Source organism: Aedes albopictus, chromosome 3 (assembly GCF_035046485.1).
Source record: "Aedes albopictus strain Foshan chromosome 3, AalbF5, whole genome shotgun sequence".
NCBI classification, from domain to species: Eukaryota; Metazoa; Arthropoda; class Insecta; order Diptera; family Culicidae; genus Aedes; species Aedes albopictus.
The window spans coordinates 384091634-384098096 of NC_085138.1; positions in this window are offsets into that span (position 1 = coordinate 384091634).

Sequence of the window (6463 nt, forward strand, 5' to 3'; positions counted from 1 at the left end):
TGAGTTCTTCTGGAAATTTCTCCGGAACTTCCTTTGGGAGTTCCTCCAGATATTCTTTCTCAAATTTCTTCAGTTACTCATCCAAAAATTCCTTGGGGAATTCCTCCAGAATTTTTTTCAAGAATTTCTCTAGAAAAATTTCCTCGAGAATTCCTTTAGAAATTCCTCTAGAAATTCCTCCGGGAGTTCCTCCAAAAACTTCTCTAGAAATTTCTCCAGAATTTTTTTCAAACATTTCTCTAGAAAAATTTCCTTGAGAATTCCTTTAGAAATTCCTCCGGGAATTTCTCCAAAAAATTATCTAGAAATTCCTCCTGGAATTCCTCCAGAAACGGCAGAATATTTCTTATTCATTCTTCCGTCATGAACTTTGATAAAAAAATATGGTGTTCTAAATTTTGATTAGACGGAAATTGCTTACGAATGTTCCAACATTTACAAAGGTATAACACTGGTTACTAAGATTCAGAAATATGACCACCATCGGGTCTTACTTTTGTTTTGTTCGTAGATAATGAATTCTTCATTACACCAACGAACCTAACCTCAAAATGACTGGCAATTCTCAGGTCATTTTGACAGATGCAACATGAGCATGGAAAGTACAGCAACAAGATCGATAAAGTAGAATATATGATCCGTCTTTTTCGTGCATGTGGTCTGTCAAAATGACCTGAGAAGTGTCAAACATTTTCATGACTAGCTTTGTTGGTGTAATGAAGAATTCTGGCGGTCTTTGGAGAAACAAAATCACAGCATTCCAGATCAGTTTTCATAAGATGACTATTTTACGGATTTTGCTGGTCCTACGATAGGTCTATCGCACTTTGCCCTTGGTTCAGAAAACATTCCAACCACTTTATTCGTTTTTGGATCTTGAATGAAAATAAACGAAGTATTCTAAGGAATCATTCATACAGTTCATTCACACAAGTGTAAATAAAATTGCATCGATTTAGACTCATTTCTGAGATGATCTTTTTACACATGTACAGGATCAACCGTAGAGTCTTCCATTACTTATTCCCTATAAGAATCGAACCATTGATTTCGTTGCTCGAACATGGATTAGAATAATCTTTGTAAAACCGGTTTGATGCAGTTTTCGTTAGATGACCATTTCCACGGATGTCCAGGTCTTCAGATAGGCCTATATGTGTCCACATTGGTACAGAGGAGAATAGATCGGATATTCCCGAGAACCAATATGTGGCCACTTTGGTCCATAACACGATCAAACCATTGAGTACGAATTAAGTACAAGAATTTTGATGATTTTGGAAAAAATCGCAGCGTTTTAGACGAATTTTCATGAAATGACCGTATTTACGGATACATATTTTAGATTTTCGGTGAGCCAAAAAATAGCAATTTTGGTTCATAACAGGATTGAACCATTGACTAAGATTTTAGATCATGAAATTTGATGTTATTGGAAAAAATTACAGCTTTCTAGGCGAATTTTCATCTAATGATCAGTTTTACGGATGTTCCGGATCTTCCGGTGGGGCATTATGCAGCTACTTTGGTGCATAACAGGACCGAGCCATTGACTGCGGTCTTAGATCAATAATTTTGATAGTATTGGAAAAAATCGCACCGTTGCAGAGAAATTTTCATCAAATGACCATTTTACGTATGTTGCAGATTTTCTGGTAGGCCAATAAGTGACCACTTTGGTCCATAAGAGTATTCAATCATTGACTACGGTCTTAGACCAAGAATTTTGATTGTATTGAAAAAAAAAATCGCATAGCTCTAGAGAAATTGTCATGATATAACCATTTTTACGCATGTTTCGGATCTTCCTGTGGGTAAATAAGTGGCCATTTTGGTCCATAATAGTATCCAATCATCGACTACGGCTTTAGGCCAAGAATTTTTGATGTATTGGAAAAATCGAATACATAGTTCTATATTATTTTTTTATGAAATGGCCATTTTTTTACGGATGTTCCGGATCTTCCAGTGGACCAATAAGTAGCCACTGAATAGGAATTATAATTGTATAGAAAAAAATCGCATAGCTCTAGAGGAAGTTTCGTCAAATGACCATTTTTATGGATATTCCGGATTTTCCGGTGGGTCAATAAGTGGCCACTTTGGTCCATAAGAATATCCAATCATTGACTACGGTTTTAGAGCAAGAATTTTTATTGTATTGGAAAAAAACGCATAGCTCTAGAGGAAAGTTCGTTAAATGGCCATTTTTACGGATGTTCCGGATCTTCCGGTGGGCCAATAAGTGGCCACTGTGGTCCATAAGAGGATCAAATCAGTGACTATGGTCTTAGACCAAGAATTTTGATTGTATTGGAAAAAATCGCATAGCTCTAGAGGAAGTTTCGTCAAATGGTCATTTTTACGGATGTGCCGGATTTTCCGATGGGCCAATAAGTGGCCACTGTGATCCATAAGAGGACCGAATCATTGACTATGGTCTTAGACCAAGAATTTTGATTGTATTGGAAAAAATCGCATAGCTCTAGAGGTAGTTTCATCAAATGGCCATTTTTACGGATGTTCCGGATCTTCCGGTGGGCCAATAAATGGCCACTGTGATCCATAAGAGGACCGAATCATTGACTATGATCTTAGACCAAGAATTTTGATTGTATTGGAAAAAAACGCATAGCTCTAGATGAAAGTTCGTCAAATGGCCATTTTTACGGATGTTCCGGATCTTCCGGTGGGCCAATAAGTGGCCACTGTGGTCCATAAGAGGATCAAATTAGTGGCTATGGTCTTAGACCAAGAATTTTGATTGTGTTGGAAAAAATCGCATAGCTCTAGCGGAAGTTTCATCAAATGGCCATTTTTACGGATGTTCCGGATCTTCCGGTGGGCCAATAAATGGCCACTGTGATCCATAAGAGGACCGAATCATTGACTATGGTCTTAGACCAAGAATTTTGATTGTATTGGAAAAAAATCGCATAGCTCTAGAGGAATTTTCATCAAATGACCATTTTTACGGATGTTCCGGATTGTCCAGTGGGCCAATAAGTGGCCATTTAGGTCCATAAGAGGACCGAATCATGGACTATGTTCTTAGACCAGGAATTTTTTATAATATTGGAAACAATCGCATAGCTCTAGCGGAAGTTTCATCAAATGGCCATTTTTACGGATGTTCCGGATCTTCCGGTGGGCCAATAAATGGCCACTGTGGTCCATAAGAGAACCGAATCATTGACTATGGTCTTAGACCAAGAATTTTGATTGTATTAGAAAAAATCGCATAGCTCTAGAGGAATTTTCATCAAATGACCATTTTTACGGATGTTCCGGATTGTCCGGTGGGCCAATAAGTGGCCATTTAGGTCCATAAGAGGACCGAATCATGGACTATGTTCTTAGACCAAGAATTTTTTATAATATTGGAAACAATCGCATAGCTCTAGCGGAAGTTTCATCAAATGGCCATTTTTACGGATGTTCCGGATCTTCCGGTGGGCCAATAAATGGCCACTGTGATCCATAAGAGGACCGAATCATTGACTATGGTCTTAGACCAAGAATTTTGATTGTATTAGAAAAAATCGCATAGCTCTAGAGGAATTTTCATCAAATGACCATTTTTACGGATGTTCCGGATTGTCCGGTGGGCCAATAAGTGGCCATTTAGGTCCATAAGAGGACCGAATTATGGACTATGTTCTTAGACCAAGAATTTTTTATAATATTGGAAACAATCGCATAGCTCTAGCGGAAGTTTCATCAAATGGCCATTTTTACGGATGTTCCGGATCTTCCGGTGGGCCAATAAATGGCCACTGTGATCCATAAGAGGACCGAATCATTGACTATGGTCTTAGACCAAGAATTTTGATTGTATTGGAAAAAATCGCATAGCTCTAGAGGAATTTTCATCAAATGACCATTTTTACGGATGTTCCGGATTGTCCGGTGGGCCAATAAGTGGCCATTTAGGTCCATAAGAGGACCGAATCATGGACTATGTTCTTAGACCAAGAATTTTTTATAATATTGGAAACAATCGCATAGCTCTAGCGGAAGTTTCATCAAATGGCCATTTTTACGGATGTTCCGGATCTTCCGGTGGGCCAATAAATGGCCACTGTGGTCCATAAGAGAACCGAATCATTGACTATGGTCTTAGACCAAGAATTTTGATTGTATTGGAAAAAAACGCATAGCTCTAGAGGGATTTTCATCAAATGGCCATTTTTACGGATGTTCCGGATGTTCCGGTGGGCCTGGTACTCTTACATCGAAACCAAATGGTCCCCAACAATGTTGGACACTGTCATGCAACTAAATTATACTTCTCCGGTGGGATTTTGGATGCTGGATATCGAAATTACTGAAAACCCATGAATCATTTGTTCAAACTAGCAGAAAAATAGGAAAAAAACACAGACTTATTTGCCTCCCCCGAAAGGGGGGAGGGGTTCCGCGGGGCGGCACCGAAAGTAAAAGTTAGTACAACTATTCCCCTTGAATAAAAGTCCAAGTTTTTGAGAATCGGTCAATGCACTGCTGAGAACGAGCAGTTTCAAAATTTTTGGTTCGTCCTGGTCCTTTACGGGTTAATCGATTGGTTTCGTTAAATAACTAAGTTATCTAGAGCAAATAGCTCAAAAGTAGTGTGTTTTAATTTATTTTTGTCAATTATCTTTGAAAAATGCGTAATAATTTAAAATTCTTTCTTATACAAAGTTGTGGTCCCTACAATTCGTTCTTTGACATCAAACTTTTATCTCTTATCGTTTTGTTGCAATTTCGATTTTAACATCGCATTTCAGATCATAAATTTGCAACTGTCATGGAAAGCACTTTTTTGCGCATTGTGCCGCACAATTAAATCAAAGCAATCACAATTTTGCCAAAACAAGAATTTTAATTTATAACGCATGTTTCAAAGATAATTGACAAAAACCAATAAAATACATTATTTTTGGCTATTTTGCTCTACAAAACTTAGTTATTTAACTAAACCAATCGATTCAAAGATACTATATGATAGAAAATTCAATAATCTTTCGAATAAGGGTTAAAAAACTTCGATAAGTTTGACCATTTTCAAGTTATTGCCTGTTAAGGCAATAACAGTCATAAACATGGGAAGTTCAATAACTACGTAACGGTTGAGATTTGACCATATGCGTAGAACATTTTTTTCATCATTTATTATCCTCTATCACCCTTTTAAAAGTTTGCACTCAGGAACCTAACACCCTGTATTTTTGGCTGATATTTAGGACTGTTCTGTATATCTCAAAATAGTTTTTGGTATATTTTAAAACGTATTTACATTTTTTTTAAATAATTGAAAAAAATATGTTTTAGTCACCTTTTTGAAGTCATTGTTTTTTTTTTTGTATTGAATCGCCACAATTAACATATTTTGTTTTTTTTGCCAAATCATTCTATCTTAGTTTAATAGCTTAAGGAAGTCGAATACACTCTAGAATTATTTTCCTTAAAATTACACGGACAATAAAATTTTCAATGAAAAAAAAATTAAAATTAAAATATTTCAACTATAATCATAGAATCTCAAAATGTTTTCATCTCAAAAAGTCCGTACCCCAAATAGGCTTCCAGGAAAAATATAAAAGTGTGGGGATGTTCAAAAATAAAAATTAGAAAAATCAAAAACCAAAATTCACGAAATCGAGAATTAAAAAGAAAAATCTTCCAAAACATTGTAGCATGGTCACTTTTGTGTAAATATTATTTTAAGATTTATTCAATAAATTATATAAAATGTTTATAAAATGTTCATAAATTGTATATTAAATTAAATATTTTGCATGTTCTTCAATGTTAATTTATTATCCGTGTTAATTTATTTTTTAATTCAATTCATTGTTTTCATTGTCAAATGTACTATATTCCAAAGTTCACTATAAATGTTTTGCGATATTCAATGTCACCATTCGAAATGACATGCACTTCAAAACCGCATACAACTTGCATGCAAGTCGCCTTCCCAAGTCTAATACATGTAAATAAAATTCCTGCCGTTCTATCCACTACACCACGAAACCCGAACAATCTCGAGGTTCAATGTTCAAGCCCGAACTCTCTCGATAAAATTGGATCGGGTACTTAAAAATAGACGGAGCGATACAGATCATTCAGATGGGTATGAAAGTGAAAGAGATAGCAATTTATTCGGTTCTCATTCGTGGTTGATGAGAATTGTCGTTTGAAAAGATCGTAAAATTACTTCGGTAATTTTACGTATTTCCGGCCACGAAGTCTTGGGATCCGACCTTATCTGAGGACTTACAGAACTTCTACTCGTCCATTTTGACCTGGACCGTGGAAGAGGCGGGAGTGCGTGTTCTAAGTTTAGTGTCGCGGTGTGTTATATTTGGTAATACTTATAAATGTGAGAAGTCTTTTAGATTAAATTACAAGTTACTTTCGTTCCTTTCCGTTAGATAGCAAAGTTCAACAACCTATGTTAAAAGGTTAAGTGCGGTCAAAC